This window comes from Tamandua tetradactyla, chromosome 1 (assembly GCF_023851605.1).
Source record: "Tamandua tetradactyla isolate mTamTet1 chromosome 1, mTamTet1.pri, whole genome shotgun sequence".
Lineage (NCBI taxonomy): Eukaryota > Metazoa > Chordata > Mammalia > Pilosa > Myrmecophagidae > Tamandua > Tamandua tetradactyla.
In genome coordinates this window covers 69,313,998-69,331,088 of record NC_135327.1, presented here as the reverse complement: position 1 = coordinate 69,331,088, position 17,091 = coordinate 69,313,998, and the positions used below count along the sequence as shown (strand labels likewise).

The 17,091-nt window shown below is 45.4% G+C and overlaps 1 protein-coding gene across 9 annotated transcripts in view; it reads left to right on the top strand.

Annotated features, from left to right (window-relative positions):
* Positions 1-17,091, top strand: part of TNS3 (tensin 3) — a 434,926-nt gene that overhangs the window by 328,304 nt on the left and 89,531 nt on the right. The gene's annotated exons all lie outside the window — the stretch shown is intronic.

Here is a 17,091-nt window from a genome sequence, read left to right as displayed (position 1 = left end):
GGATGACAAGAGTGGACAGGCAGTGACCATAGGGGTTTATAGCCACGTCGGAGAGCCTCCTAAACCGGCATCTCAATGGCACGTGGCAAGTGAAATGCTCTCCATGCTGACCAAGGCGTAAAGAACAGGACGTCCTCAGAGAAGTGGCTGTGTTTGGTTGGGGCCTGGACGGGCAGCTCAGCGGTTGGGAGGGGTGCAGTTGGAGAGTGGGGCGTTTTAGACAGGAACTGCAGGGAGGATGTGTCATCTCGGGAAGCTACCGCAGAGAGGTGAACTCTGGGGAATTGGGGCTGGTTGTGGGCAAGCTAAGTCCCAGAATTGCTGAGGGGTCAGAGGAGGAGATGGGGTGGTCGGGGTACATTGTTGAGAGCCAGCGTGGCTGGCAGGTATTGACCTGGACCCCGGGTTCAGCCTTCTCACAAGAGCTCCTCCATAGGAACCTGAGGCCATGGTGCCCAGAGCTGGTGTGTTGGGGTGTATTTCAGTGGGATTTGGGGGCTCCTGATAGGGGGGCCTGACTCTTAAAATAGAAAGCCTGAAAGTGGTAATGCAAGAAAGCAACACTTATTGCTTCCTTCTTCCATCCCCTGTTTCTTTTTTGGTACTTCTAAGTGAGAAGATCAGTTACAGGTGGGAAATACATCATCATGGTGTGGTTGTGACATGATATGAAAACAGTGACATTTGTGCCGGACATTATTCTCGCGGTTCTAGAGGCCGTGGTTCGTGACGGACCTATGATGCAGGGACTGTTGGACCTGCTGAAGTCTCCGGAGGTTGCTGAGCTGTCCAAGGTAGTGATAACAGAGCCAAATTTGGAGCATTGCAGAGTAGACACAGAGCCCATACCCTGTTCAAAGTTGCACAGGCTCATTGTGCAGCCCTGGGACAGGGTCCTGCATGTTGGAAGCAAGGTGGTCAGGGAAAGGCATACCAGCTTTGCAAGACTGAGCTTCGGAAACATTGGCAGATACATTCCTGCATAAGGGAACCCTTATCCCAAGGCCTGGACCAGGGAAGACATTCAGGAAGTGCTCGTTTGCATACACCTCTCCTATACAGACATCATAAATCAACACCCAGCTTGCCTGAGTGACTTCGACCCTTTGTATCATTTTCTGGGAGAAAGAAAGAGCTGGGAAAGTCTCCTAGGAGTAGGTTACTGTTTTGGTTTGCTAACTGACAAAATGCAATATACCAGAAATGGAGTGGCTTCTACAGTGGGGATTTATCAACTTAGAGTTTGCAGTTCTTAGGCTATGAGAATGTCCAACTCAGAGTATCAGTAGGATGATACCTGAACTCTGAAGACAGGCTGCTGGCATCTAGGGCTCCTCTGTCCCATGGCCTGTGTCTGCTGGTTCTTTTCTTTTGGGTTTCGTTGCTTTCAGTCTCTGGCATCAATAACTCCCTCTTTATTTCTTGTGGGCCCACTCTTAACTTCTCTGGGCCTTTTTCTGCAAGCTTCTCTTAATTTCATATCTCAGCTTCTATATGTGTTTTATCCTCTTATAAAGAACTCCAGTGAAAGGATTAAGGCCCACCTTGAATGGGCCGAGTCATATCTCACTGAAATAATCTAATCAAAATGTCCCTCTGGGTTCCCTCTGTCCTGGTCCTGATTCTCTCTGACTGTCCCTCAGAGACAAAACGAGTCTGGATGCTGCTAGGTCTTGGGGTTTGCCTAGCAGCTCTCTTAGGCAGTCAGTGTAGTGTCCTAGTTTTCTGTGGCTTCGGAAACAAAGTACCACAAATAGTGTTTTGTGTGCTAAAGCTGCCAGAATACAATATACCAGAAATGGATTGGCATTTTCAAAGGAGATTTATTAGATTACATATTTGCAGTTCTGAGGCTGTGAAAATGTCTGAATTAAGGCATCAAGAGGGAGATACCTTCTTTGAAGAAAGGCTGCTGGCATCCAGGGTTCCTCTGTCACATAGGAAGAAACATCGTGAGGTCTGCTGGTCCTTCCAACCTGGGTTCTGGTTTCAGAATGGTTCTCTCAGTGCCCATGGGTCCTTTTTGCTTCTCGGGGTATTTTCTTACTCTTTTAGCTTCTCCCAGGGCATTTTCTTTCTGAGCTCTTTTTCTCTCTCTGAGCTCTCTTAAAAGACTCCAATAAAGGATTAAGACTCATCTTGAATGGGTTTGACACATCTCCATGGAAACAAGTTAATTAAAAGGGCCCACCCACAATAGATCTGCACCCACAGAAAAGGATTAAGCAAACATGGCCTTTTATGGGGTACATAACAGCCCCAAACCAGCACAAATAGAATCACTTCAAACAACAGAAATCTGTCTTCTCATGGTTCAGGAGGTCAAGTCTGAAGTAAAGGTGGTGACAGTACTGTGCTCCCTCTGAGGTCTGTAGGGAGGAGCCTCTGCTGCATGCATCTCTCCTGGCTTCTAGCAGTAGCTGTTAGTCCTTGCCATTCCTTGATTTGGGGCAAATCTACAATGTAATTCTCTCTTTTCCTCCATCTTCACATGGTGCTCTTCTCTCTGCAGTCTCTGTTGTCTTAGATTAAGAGCGCAATCTACTATGGCATGACCACATCTTAACTTGCATGATTTCATCTATCATGACCCTGTTTAAATAAGGTTGCCTTCTGAGTGCTCAGTGAGAACTTCAGAATATTTGGGGGGGCACACAATTGAACCCATTTTGAATATGTTGCATCACATCTTTCATTCGATGGAGCACAGCTTAGGAACACAAGAATTGGCTCCCCCTTGAAATGTAACATTCATGTCCGGCTCTGCTTTCTATACCCTAAGGCCTCCTCAAAATATTTTGTTCCTGATATATCAACCCCAAAGCCATGATTACACACACCTAGCAGCTGCCTTGTTCTGGTTGCAGACTGCTTTTTTGAATTTCCTATAGGAGATGAAGGGAGTTCCCTACTACTCCTAATTTGTTGAGTATTTTTATCATGAAAGGGTGCTGGATTTTGTAAAACGCCTTTTCTATGTTTATTGAGATGATCATATGATTTTGATTTTTTATTCTAGTCATGTGGTGTGTTACATTAATTTTATTTTCAGGTGTTAAGCCGACCCTACATTCCCTGGGATAAATCTTACTTGGTCATGATATAGGACTCATTTTAGCTATGCTTGATTTGGTTCGCTAGTATTTCACTGAAGATTTTTGTTAACTGTATTCATAAGAGGTATTGGTCATGAGTTCTATTTTTTTGTGGCATCTTTATGTAGTTTTGGTACCAGGCTGAAACTAGGATCATAGAGTGAACTGGGAGGTAGCTCTCCCTTGTGCTATTTTTTTTAGAAAAGTTTGTGAATTATTTGTTTTAATACTTTGAATGTTTGGTAGAATTAAGTGATGAAATTCATCGGAGCCTGGCCTTTTCTTTATGGGTAGCTTTTTTTTGCATAGGCAAGTACCAGGAATCAAACCCCCGGGTCTCTGGCATGGCAGGCAAGAATTCTGCCTGCTGAGCCACCATCCTGTGGGTAGAGTAGCATTTTGATTACTGATTCATGCTCTTCAGTTGTCTCTGTCTCTTGAATCAGTTTCAGTAGTTTGTCTTTTAGGAACTTGTCCGTTTCATCTAAGTTATCCAATATGTTGGCAAACATTTGTTTATGGTATTCCTTTAGAATACTGTTTCCCCCTCTCTGGGACTTTTTCCTTGCTTATTTTTTGGTTGACTGACTGGATTATTTTGGTGAAGTCTATTTCCCACCCCAGGGCTAAGTTGATCTTTGGCCAGGCCCATGATCACCCCAGGATGACAGTGGTGCTGATGGGACTTTCTTCTACTCATTCCCTGACCACACCCAGCTGTGAAACACACTAATCGCTGGGTGATTGCTCTATTGTTTACAACAATGCTTCGGGGCATAAATTCCCCTATAAACTAATCAAGTTGTCGCTTGTAAGAGTTTCTGATGTCAGTGATTGATATTTGCTCTGACCCCAAGTGGGCTTCTCCCAACTGTCTCATTTTCTCCTGCTAATTAGCAAACGTGTAGTCTAGGCTGAATGCTTATTAGTTCCAAGAATCTCTCCTCGCTCCCCACCCCACCCCACAATTCCCTTCCCCACAACCTCCAGTGTTTTTGAGAGCCCTCTTAGGCTCAAACTTCTCCAGGCTCTGCTGCTAATGAAGTCAGTTCCTTTGGGAAGAGGTTAGGACCTACCTGTTTTATGCCCTGCCTCTTTCCCCTACCTCTCTCTGCCAGCAAAATCTCTGAGTTTAGGCTCTGGAGCTGTGGGAAGGAGACAATGGCAGGCTTCTCTTGAGTGACTGACACCTCCCCTCTAGGAACTGAGTGCTCAATGGTGGAGGTGACAGCAACCTGAGATCCTTCCTCATGGATTTCTTCTCCTGGTGTGAAACCATCGGCCTCCTGAGCCAGGGGAGGGGTGATCAGGACCCCATAATTCTCAGCATACCATCCCCCAGGTAGAGCCTCCACTCCATGAGTGGGAGTTGGGTGAAAAAGGGAGCCCCTGCCCCTCAGCCACACTCCCCAGGGACTTGCACTCAGCCACAGGCAGCTTGGAGCAAGATGAGAAATGCTGAAGACCTGCTCCTCCCAGAAAGAAAGCCCTCCAGCTGGGAGCTGAGGCTAGAGGGAGCTCCATATTCTTGGCTGCAACATTCTCAGTGGAATTTCCACCTTGGCTGAGCAGGGAGGGGTGAGAGGAAGGGAGCATTCTTCCTTTGAATGCCACAGACTCTTGCCTTTCTTACTGAACTTTCAATAGATTTTCCCGAATAGGTGCTTCTTCATTTGCTGTTTGCCTGCAGGACCATTTCCAGTGGCTTTAAGGCTTGCCGTTATTGTTTATTAATTACTTTCACCAGTGGAGCTCTGCATCCTATTGTGCCGGAAAATCATTTCTTTATTGATTTATTTTGTATGTGTATAGTATTCGCATTTGTTGGTTTGTCTCTAAGTCATGTCTTCCAATATGTGTATTGGTTATTATCATGGGCTGATGGGTGGGTTCTGTAATCTTGAGGCTTGTGATGTTGCTGGAATTTATAATGGTTGGGCCTCTTGCTTTCTTTCAGGTCAAGTATTCCTTTTTGCTTGTTATGATTGTATTTGCAGGGTCTTTTATGTCCTGGAGTCATTTTAAGTTCAGGTCTCCGTTAAAGCTAATTAAGGCTGGTCTGGCAGGAGCTTTTAAAAGAAGAACTTATCTATGGGGTAAGTAGGTGGGAATTTTGGAGAAAACAGAAATGGAAACTTTTGCAACCTATTTGGGGAGGGAGATGCTTCCACAGTGGAGGTGGGGGAAACGGGATGTGAAAAATGGGTCAGGGTCTGCATTTTTAAATGAAAATCTGTGAAACACCCTAGCACTAACATTAATGGAGAAAGAGAGGGAAAGTAACTTATATTAATGTGCATTTCAAGGTTAAAACCCTCGGGCCCAACCTAAAAAACAGTAATTACCCTCTGATATGTTTGTTTGTGTGTGTGTGTGTGTGTATGTATGTGTATATGGTAGTTAAATACACATTGCATAAAATTTACTTGTTTTAACCAATTCAAAGTGTCCAATTCAGGAGCATTAAGTACATTCAAAATGAGTAACTATCACTACCTTGTTCTAGAACTTTTTCATCCCTCCAAACCAAGACCGCGTACCCATTAGCAGTCACTCTCCATTACCCCTTCCCCCCAGCCCCCTGGCAACCATTCATCTGCTTTCTGTCTGTTTGGATTTGCCTTTTCTGGATATTTCATAGAAATGGAATCATACAAAGCTTGTCTTTTGTGTCTGGTTCTTTCCCCAAGTATAATGTTTTCAAGGTCCATCCAAGTTCTGGCATGAATCTGAACTTCATTCCTTTATATGGCTCAGTAACATTCCATCAGATGAATATGCCACCTTTTGTTTATTCATTCGTCAATTGATGGACACTTGGTTTGTCTCTACCTTTTGGAGATTGTAAATAATGCTGTGATGAACACTGGTGTGCAAGTATTTTTTTGAACACTGTGTTCAGATCTTTGGGGCATACACCTATGAATAGAATTGCTGGGTCATATGATAACTCTACATGCAACTTGTTGAGGAACTACCCCTCAGATTCTTTGTAGGTTCCACCTTGGAGACCCCTTGGCTTCCCACATGAAGAGTTATGGCAAGCCACAAATGCTGCTCTGGCTTTAGATAGATTGGAAAGAAGCTGATCTCCTAAGGGACAAATGTCCTGGAAAGAGGGCCTCCTTTGCTCAGTGAGAATTGCTAAGTTGTCTACTCTAAGGGCATATGGTGGTCAGATTCTCTATTCATCAGGACAGTCAAGATTATGCCAAACAGTTCCCTAGTATTGGTGACTGAGAGCAGCTACCTTTTATTATTATTATTATTTTTATCAGACTTCAGTCTTGCCTTGGGCCTCATACAGGGACCCAGACAGAGCGAAGAGCCTTCTCTGGGCTTCCATGGGTGCCTGAGCAGGGAACATGCTGGAGAATTGTGTGTTGGCTCACACAGCTTCTGTCCACAAGGAGGCACGAGTCATTTTTCCTTATCATCCAATAACCAAAGCCAGTGGGATGTGCATCCCACCATGTGCCCTGGAGAGAAACCTTTGTCAGAGAGCACTGATGACTGTCTTAACACGAGGCACATATAGTAAACTCTGCAGTAGCTGAAAGATAAATGTGTAAAGAGAAGGCCGATATGATCAATTAATTTTTTAAAAATAGACAGTAAAAAAGAAAATGAATTAAAATAAGCAAAAAAGGAATCAAAGCCCAGGTTGTAAAATTTGAGAGCAGGAGAAAAGCATGAAGCAATCCCTGATCTTGTCCATGTGTTTCTGTGCAGTTTTTATACCTGCGCTGCAAATTACAGTTTATGTGGAGTAGTTTTAGCAGTGGCATCACCAAAATTTCTAATACTGGAAGGATTTGCCTCCTAGTGTTTCCCTTTTAATTATGTCTTTTGAGAGGAGATACTGTTCCCCAAGATTGTGGAAGTTTCCTAGTGGAAAGAACTTTCAATTTTGCAGTCCAAAACCTGGAGGTTCCTTCCTCTGCCTCCTGCAGTAATTTTACTGGGACTTGACTCTTCCCTATTGTAGGACTGGTATCAGTGGCTTCCAAAGAGGTGCAGTCCTGGGGCCCTGTCTGGGTAAAACTTGTTCCTGGTTGTTCTAGAGTATGTAAACTCTAGTATTCAGGCTAATAATTTTCTTCCAGTTTATATGGTAGAGAACCACATGTCACCTTCAAGGAGGTAGTCTTCGTCAAAGTCACTGGTGAATTGATCCTTATTTTACTTTTGGGGGAAAGAAAGTGTTCCTTAAAACCATTTCTGGGGACATTTAAGTTAAGAAGGGTTTGGGGGCTTTTTTTTTGATGCATTCTCCTTTCTCCTTTTACATTCACCCTTTAGAAGGTGCAAGTGTTTATTTTAATAAGCCGAAATCAGGAATCCTTAAACTAACTATGAAGCAGTCTTCAGAGATTATTTTCTTTTGCTCCTAGGAATGCATAGGAGTTTCTAGAACCCTTTTCATTTGTGTGTGATTCAGGGCTTCAAGATAAACAAATATCTTAAGGGCAATTTACCTTCCAGTGGCCCAGATAAAAAATGAAGACCGTATTTTAAAACAAGATATCATTAGGCCCATCTAAATTTTAGAACAGGAGTTGACAATCTTCACTGCACTTTGAAATCACCCTGGAGCTTTAACAAATATAGGTACCTGTTTGCCACCTCCCAGAGGTTCTTATTTAATTGATCTGTGCTGTGGCCTGAACATTAGAATTTTTTTTTTTGTTAATGATCTCGATGCAATTCTAGTGTGAACCCAGGGTTGAGAACTGCTGAAGTTCTCCAGCTTTGCTGTGTGTCGAAACACTGGGGAGTTTGAAAAAATGACAACACCTGGGTCTCAGCCCGAGTTTCTGTTTCCCCTGGGAAGGAATGAGGCCCAAGCGTCAGAATTGATCAAGTGCAATTCTCATGTACAGCCAAGTCTGAGGAGCGGTGTTCAGGGTTTGTACTTCTCAGCTTGGGCCTGGAGTCACCTATAGTGCTGGGAGAGCATGTGGCCCATGCTTCTGGAAGTCGGAGCTGCTCTCTCGGCCTTTGGGTCTTTACCACGGTCCCCGGGTAGTTCTGCTATGATCAGCAATTGAGAAGTGCGGCTTTAGAATTCAGAGGACAGTTGGTGACGTCATTGTCGGGAGTGAGGGCCAGGTTATCTGGTGTGTTGGGCCCCATGTGGGTGGGGGCCGTGTCGCAACAGGGGTCTGTGATCTCCTTGTGCTGGTTCTCAAGTTCTTCCTCTTTGAAGTAAGACCAGTGGAAGCTTCTGATCTGGCCATGGAGAAGACTGGGGGAGGGAGACATCCGTGTAGCCAGCCGGTGCCTGAACAGGGACATTGGTCAGCCCTTCCCTCCTTCCCCTCGTCCGTGCCATCCAGCAGAGGTTCAGGACACTTTCCATCTGGCCGTGTGTTCACTAAAACCAGATTTTCCGATGGTCACGCATACTGTGTTTCAAAGAAAACAGAACAAAAATACTTTGTGTTATCAATCAGGATGTTTTTGCTTCATACTCTCTATTTCTTTATGCCACCAGGAGTTCAGTGTATTTAGAAAATGTCACAGAATTGCCAGGAAGCCTTGTGGGTTATATTTTTCTTTGAAAATATCATTTCTAGCTAAATGTTCTGGGAAGATTACCTACTGCCCTTCAGTCTCCTCGTTTGCACTTTGGGGATAATGGGCTCACGGAAAACACTGATTCTGCCGGTGGGGAGTGTGGTGGGTTAGAATGACTAAGTCCCAGGGGTGAAGCACTCAACAGGGCACCAAGGGTCCTGGCCCAATGCACCTTACTCCCTACCTCCACCTTTCCCCTGCCCCTTCCTCTGGGCTCAGTTGAAATGTCACCTCCTCAGGGAGGCCTTTCTGAGTTTCCCCTGGACATGACCGTTTCTCCTGCTCTTTGTCTTCAGAGAGCCTGTGCATTCCCGTTCAGGGCCCTCTCCTGCTCTGTCCGATTCCTTGTGGAATGTCATACTTCCGTGGCCTCACATGCTCTCCTGGGCTGCTCAGTACCTGCGGGTCTGTGCCACTGGCTCCACGGCCTCATGCATTTCATGGATGGATCCAAGGCACTTTCCAGACTCGCCAAGAAGCAGAGGTAACACCTCTGCCTGCCTGCCCGCCTTCCACCCACCCCTGAATAAGGGGAAATTGTTATGATGAGAAAATGTCTAGTCACTAGGAGTGACAGGAGGGAGAGCCTGGGACACATGGTCTGTTTACAGTTATGGTCAGGCAGACCCCAAGGTCCAGAGAAAGTCATGGCAAGTGTCCAGGGAGAGGAAACCAGTAGGGAAGTGTCCAAATGCCACCTGCTGGGAACTGCCAAGCTGTCCTGTGGTGTAGCAGTCACCACGACAATGTCTCCATATTGGAATAGTGACAGAGAACCTTCTGGAGACCAGCAGCAAGGTAGCAGGCTCTTCTGTGAAGGAAACCTGCTCTCCTTCCTAGTCCACAGGGGCCTCAGCTGCGGAAGCCTCTAGGCGTCCTTGTGAATATCTGAGCAGGGCTTGTCCCTGGACATGCATCTTTCGTGGTGTTTATTTTCAACTTTGTGATTTTAGATTGCCTAGGTTTCCTGCACTGAGCTCCTGTTAACTCTGTCTCTGTGTGAGGCTGGGCAGGGTTCTATTTCTTTTTTTATAGCTAGGAAGACGAGGCAGCACCTGGTCAGGTTGGGGAGTGAGGTGCAGGCCGGTGGGCATTCTCTGTCCTTTGCCGACAGTTCGCTGCCAGTTAAATGCCCTTGGCGGCAAGCCCGGGTTCCCCACCCCCTACTTTTTCTCTTTTCTAAGGAGGGAAGCCTGCTCCTTTTGAGGTGCTGGGGTTGAAAGGGCTGTTTGTCCATGCAGCCTCCTCCAGGTGCCTGAGACTGACACAGGGTCTTTTTGTTCTGTTATTGGGCCACACAGCTCCCGAGCTGTGGCGGTTACACTATTTATCCAGCAATGTGGGGCCCTGCCCAAACCGTGGGCGGCCAAGCAGCACGCTCCCTGCTTTTATTAGCTCTCCACTGGTGGTTTTACTTTTCCTGGATTTGACTTCTTAACTGAAAAGGAAAAATCAATAGTGTTAATGGCCAGTTTCATGGAAAGGAAAAATACCATCCAGAAAATAGATTTTAACTATATCATTTAACTCGAATGTTTCATTATTCACATTGCCTGGTCTAATTAAATCAGAGTTAATTCTTAACTGTGGCCTTGAGTTACCTTTTGGTGGCCTTCAGGGTTTTGGGCATACAGTGAAATGTTGGTAATGAAGGTGAGCAAATGATAACATGGCTTCTGCAGCCCTGAGCTACCTGCTCCATGCCTGAGGACCAAAGGAACAAAGGGAGGCATGAGGGCCAAGCAGTCATGTGGGGCGGAGGTGTGAGAAGGTGACACAGTGTTTGTCCCACAGGACGGCAGCAGTAGGGCTGGGAGAAGTTTCTGGAGACCGTGGCCCAATCAAGACCAGGGTGGAAAGAAAGACGGGCCTTTGTTTCTTAGTTCAGATGCTCACAATTTCATATAAGTATGTAATAAGTAGTTTGTGGAGTCAAACCTTTAAATTGAATGCATTTCAATTTATTTGACTATGTATAAAAAATAATTAAAAATATGTGTGTGCAAATGCTTTAAAATACAGGGCATGTTTGCAGGGGCTCTCTGAGTCCAGGTGAGCTTGATTTCCTTCCTTTTGTTTTTCAGTATGTTCTACATTTTCTGCAAAGACATAACATTCATTTTGTTATCAGAAAGAAAAAAAGAGTAGTATTAATAAAACACTGAGCCCTAGTAAGCACTTCTGGAGAGAGAATGTTTGGGGCATAAGTGTGTGTGTGTTTGCTCAGGGGTTGTGGTCTCTCTGGGGGAAAGCCTGGTCAGTAGCCCTTCTGCTCTGGGGCTTCCCAACAGCTGGCCCATCATCAGTTCACACCCTCACTTTCTCTGCCCTGCAGAGCTCACCATTTTTAACAAAGAGCTGCTGAGTCCTTAGGATGGGTAGGTTCCAGGCTCAGTGGGGCTGTCTGAACTAAGACCAGGTCCTTGCCCCCACTTGGCAGGGAGAGGCAGCTGGGCAGGGAGGGGCAGCTGCTCCCTTGTTTATCCTCAGGAACTAACGCCAAGGGAAGAAAGAGTTCCCGCAGCCTCTGCAGCATCTCACAAATACCGCGGAAATGCCTTTGAGCCCCACTCTCTCAGTCCCCCTTAGCGTTACCTTGGGACAATGTCACTCTCTGTTCTTATATTTGCTTTGGTAAGAAAACAGTTCACACCCCAGGTGAACAAACTGTGCCCATAACAAGTAGCAGCAAGAGCTAAGCATCCTGCCCTCGTTTGTCTGTGGTCTCCCTACCTCACTGAGCACCCACTGCCGGGTCACTTACAGTCCCCATGCCCAGTGCCTTGAAGCCTGGCTGGAGCCCTGCATCTGCTGGACCTCTCCAGGAGGGTCCAGTGCACAGTGTGTGACAAATGGAGGAGCCTCCAGCCCAGGCAGTTTGGATAACTTTGGTGGTGGTGAGGGGAGCATGGTGCCTGGCAAGAGGGGTGAAAGCTGGGGGGTATGGTGTGACTGCCCCGCCCCTGGGAAATAAGCTTGAACCAGTACCCCTAAAATAGAACTGTTCTTGGGTGTACAGGTGGTTCAGTGTAGAACGCTCACCTGCCGTGCGGGAGACCTGGGTTTGATTCCCAGACCATACACCACCCCCCACCCCCCCAAAAAATTGAAACTGCTCCTGGTTTCTCCTCATCCTAGAAAGGCTAAGAGGGAAAATTATTCCTAGAAAACACAGTATCCAGGGCATTCTGTTAAACAGCTCCCTGGTGGTGGGGATGAGTTGTATTTACACAGACCTGAGACTGACTAGCAGTTTGCATAGCTATGGAGTTGGGTTCAAGCCCAGAGAAGTATGTGTGTGCATGTATACAAGTGTGTGAGTGCACATGCTTGTGAGTGCTCACAGCGATGCATGAGTATATGCATGTGTGCATGTGTGTGCGAGTGTGCTGCATGTGCATATGAGTTCATGTGTGTGCTCCTATGCATATATGTGCATGCACATGTGTGCGAATGCATGTGTAAAGGGAGGGAGGAATATCTAACACTCAGCCTCCAGAGGGCATACTTTGTATTGTTCTCTTGTCATTATTTAAAAAGAAAGGAAAAGTGAAATCCCCATCAAGGCTGCTGCTGCAGAGCAGTTAACTGCTCTGTTCCCTTCTAAGCTAATTTACCCCTGGTTGCTTTTTCTCATGCAGGTGAGATTTGAGTGGCCAGGTGTGGGCTGCATCATGGTCTCTGCAGTAGGTACTGTGGGTGGTTCCAGAAAGGCAATTCCAAGCAAAAGTTCAGGGGACCTGGATTTAAATTCTCCCTGATCACTTTGCCACTTTATGTAAAGGGCGTATCATGGAACCGAATTTTCAAGTTTCCTTCTCTGAGAAATTATAGTTCTTTCCTGGCCTTCTCCTATATCCACCATCAGTGTTTGTTGTTGAATAATTAAAGGAATATAGAAAGTTATGCTACACACCACTTCTTGTTTTAAAATCTTAGAGACAAATCCTGTTCTCCATAAATTAATATCACTTGCATATCTCTCTTGAGCATGCTGGTTCTGGAAAATCACTTAACATATTGTTTTCTATGTATCTGATTAGATGTGGCCATCAGATATGGTAGCTTTAACAGAGAGAATGAAGTTTGTTGATCAGGCACACAAGTTTGTGGATCAAAACTTAGAAGTTAATAATCATACAAAATTAGATAAAGATTTTGTGAAATTCCTAGGTAGCAGCACCTGGTAGGTACTCAGAATATAAAGAAATATTTTTCTTCTTGAAGATAATATGTAACTTGTTTCTCTAGCTGTAAATGTCATACATAAGATACATGAAACTTTGTAAATAGAGATATTCACAAAAAAATTAAGTGTCTAAAAATACCACAACCCAAAGAGAACCTCACATTTTGATAATTTCCTTATTTTTTTAAATCAAAACCATATCATACTACAAATGCATTTTTTGTACACTGGTTTTTTCATGTAGTTTTTTTTTGTTGTTTTTTTGTTTTTTTTAGCTTATTTGTCCATTTCAAATCCCATCACACAAGATTTTTTAATGACTATATGAATATTGCATTTTGAGCTTTGGGATCATTGCCAGTTTATAACATATTAATACTGACTGTGAGCTTACCTGATGTGTCAGGCTTTTGCTGGGTTAGCTCATTTAATCTCCAAACTAGTCTGTAATATATTAGCATTTCATACACAAAGCAGCTGACAGGACTTACGTCTCATGAGCAGAGAGCCAGACTCTACCCAACAGTCTGAGGTTGAGCCTGTCCTGAACGTCAAGCTGGATGCTGGATGCTGGATGCTGGATGCTAGACGAACCTCTCTGCCTTTAAGTCGGGAGACCTGGCTCCAAACACAGCTGTCACCAGGTTCACAGTCTCAGATCCAGGCAATTGTCTGGTCTGATTGTCCAGGTCAAACAATTTGAGGACAGGAAGGATTTAAAATCTCCATTGCTCCTTACTTTTTCCAGACTCTCTGCTCTCAGATTGCTCTCCAAGCCATGCCATCAACCAGCTTCCTTAGCAGACCTCACATTTTTATTCACATGCATGGGGGAGGATTTCCTAAGATTGTAAATTATCAGCTGTTGTTAATTCTTCTTTCTAGATGACAGCGGGAATAAAGATTCAGGAAGCATTTCCGCTCCCCAGGCTTGTAGCTTATTTGCGCCCTATTTGGCCCAGGCTCACGGGAAGGAGGCCTCCTTTCCTAATGGAGTACTTCTGTGCCCTTTGGGGCCTGGCACCTCTCTCCCCCTTCCATCTGTCAGGTGAAGGTTCCTGTCACCCGGGGCCTGACTTGTTGGCCCAAGTCAGCTTTTTGAAGTGGGAGGGGCGATGATGTCACCCTCCTTTTTTGGCAATGGTGGGTCAGGAAAAGTGCCCTCCAAAAGGTGTTAGAGGTTGTGGGTTTCAAAAAGTCAGATGAGTCTGGCTTCAGACTCTCATTCTGACTTGCTGTGTGGTGCAGAGCCCATTCTCCAATCCAAGGCTCTGCTTTCTTCAGCTACAAAAATGACCTGGTAGCCTCCCTTCCTTTTGTGATTGTGAAGTTTTGTAGATGAGAGCACGCTGCCAGCCCATGTTGGAGAGTTGTAATACCTGGATAGATCTGGATTTGCTCTCTGTTATTCTTTGCCTTTTCAGCTTCCTCTTGGGCAGATGGAGTTGCATCCTTTCTATCATGATGTGGTAGCATGGTTGCTGTATCTTAAAACTAGGTTTTGTTTGACTTGTTTTCCCAGGAGTTTCAAACTTGAAAATAGATAATGCTGAGAACCACCTCTTTCCACTGGCTGCCGTGTGTGGGAAAGCAGACCCTAAGCCCCTGTCTCAGCCAGGAGAGCTCAGGTTCAGGTCACCTTTCGTGCCTGTGTCTTTCCTTCTGAAGTGATCTAAGATGCCACCTTCTGGGGCAAGGAGAGACTTTCTGTGTGCATCACATCCTGGAAGCCTGGCTCCCCTTGCTTATCCTTCTGCATGTGCCCACTGACTCACTGCTTCATCGGCGGAGCCCCTCTCTGGGGTTGGAACCCTGGTCCCACTCTGTAGCCCCACCACTGTGGGCATGGAAGCAAAGCAGTCCTCCTCCTGATTGCTCCAGGGGGAGAATATCAGGAAATGTTGCTCTGTCCTATTAAGGAAGCACCCAGCTCTGTGCTAAACCAGAAGCTGTATCATATTCATAGCACAGGTAGCCAAGAACATTCTATAGGAGAAATTTTTAAATGAAAAGCGTTCTATTTGAATGCTCAGAGAGAAAAATGTTTGAGAAAACATTGCAAATACTGCAATAGGGAAATTACTGGGGTCAGCTCTTGGAAGACCACTGTTGGAGAGAGAGCCTTGTGTTGGGGGAAAGGTTAGGAAAGCCTCAGAGAAAGGGTGAGATGTCAGCTGTGTATCATCTAAGTGAACGGACTATACTCCCCGGTGCCCTCAAACAGAAATATCAAAGGACAGTTCAAAGAAAGTAAAAAAAGCACAAGTCCCAGCCTCCAGCTCTGAAGCTCACTTTTCCCTCTGAAGCACTTGTTCCCATCCAGATGTTCCTTCTGTACTGACACCTTCTGAGCGCACTTACAGGGTCTTCTGTTACCTTTAAATGAGCAAGCAGGATGTGTGCCAAATGGGGCCTGATGCTTTCTAGAGTGAGTTGCTTTCAAACGTCAGATCACGAGCTATCCGGGGCTGAGGCCACGTCACTATAATATATGCTTCCAGGCTGCTTTCCCCAGGTCAAGGAAGCAATATTTATTGACGGTTGATTTGTTTCATTTTATTTCAAAATTTCCGCTCTGTACCCACCAAGCAACAACTCCCCCTTCCCCCTTTCTCTTCGTCCCCTGGTAACCTTTAATCTAATTCCTGTCCCCATGTAATTGGTGTTTCAAGATATTTCATATAAGTGAAATCATAGTTTTTGTCCTTAAGTGCTTAGTTGACTCAACATGGTGCTTTCAAGGTTCATTCATGTTGCAGCATGAGCTTCAACATGAGCATTGTCTGAGAATGCCATTCCCTTTTGTGACCGAAAATTATTCTGTGGTATGAATCTGCCACATTGTATTTATCTATTAATCTGTCGATGATCATGTGGATCTTTCCCACCTGTTTGGCTCCTGTGAATAGCCCAGCTATGAACATGGTGTACAGGTATTTTTTTTTTTTTTTTTTTTTTTACAGGTATGTTTTTGAGTCCCTGCTTTCAGTTTCTTTGGGTATATTCTTGGGAGTGGAATCAAAGAGGCACTGTTTTAGGGGGTACCTGGCCACACCTTTCTGTGCACATCCTTTAAGGGAATCACTTCAGTGAGATCTCACTGGATTGTCTGAGGATTAAACACCCCTTATTCCTTTGCAAGTTGAACAGAAAGAATATGACTTTCTATTCCCTAATTGCATCTCTGGAAAGCTAAGAGGCAGTGTGACCTCTGAATTTCTAGGCTGCAAATGCACTATGGATGTCATTTATAGGGCACCTAAACCCCGAAGCTCATGACTATAGACAGATTCCTTTTGGGTGAAATTTTCCTCTTCTGAAATCCTCTTAAGTCTGTTTAATCCTCATGACAGCCCTGAGAGGTAAGTTGCTTTGGGCCCACAGTGATTACCCAAGATTACCCACTCCCTCTGTTCCATCATGAACACCTTATGTGAACTTTGCGCCCTCTCTGCTTAGCCCCCTCTCTGCTTAGCCTCCTAGGGAGCTCACCATTCTTAGTGCTTGAGTGACAAGGGCCCCTGTCCATGACCCCTGACCATGTTATGTGAGAGTCTCCGGTCTTCCTCTGCAGCCCCACACTGCTCTGTATGCCTCTCAACACTTGTTCTTTTGATGGCTGCAAATGCATATCAGGTGGCAAATCTGACAATCCCTGGGGTGCTCACACTCTAGGGAAGGAGGGTGGTGGTGACAAGGAAGAGGTATTATAAAAAGTGTATGTTAGTAGGACTCTCAGATACAGTATCTCATTCAATCCTTACCCCAGTTGGGGAGGCCAAGGACAGCAAGTGTTGACTACATTTTAGACATAATAAGATGTCATGCAGCTGTTGGGTGATGGACATGAGCCTCTGAATCCCATTCCCTGGAGGCCTCACACACACCCTTCCCAGCCCTGGATCTGTGCGGGGAGCTGTTGGGAATGGGGAGGGAGAAGAGGTGGGAAGGATTCTTGGAGGGAGCCTGAGACCCGGGTTTGGATTTTCACTTGCTCCATTCCTGCAGGGAGGGGCCAAGCATACTGACTCATCTTTCCGATGGAGGGATGCCACCAGCCTAGCTTCGCCAAGGGCAATGACCGCCGAGAAACCACTTTAGGTCCTTTAACACATGGCCTGGTGGCTGGGAGGTAGACCCCATCCAACTGTAATTCCGAAGAATTCTGTTCCTCCTTTTCATTCACGCACGTTAAATTGAAGTTTCTCTGCCTTCTCTATGTCAAAC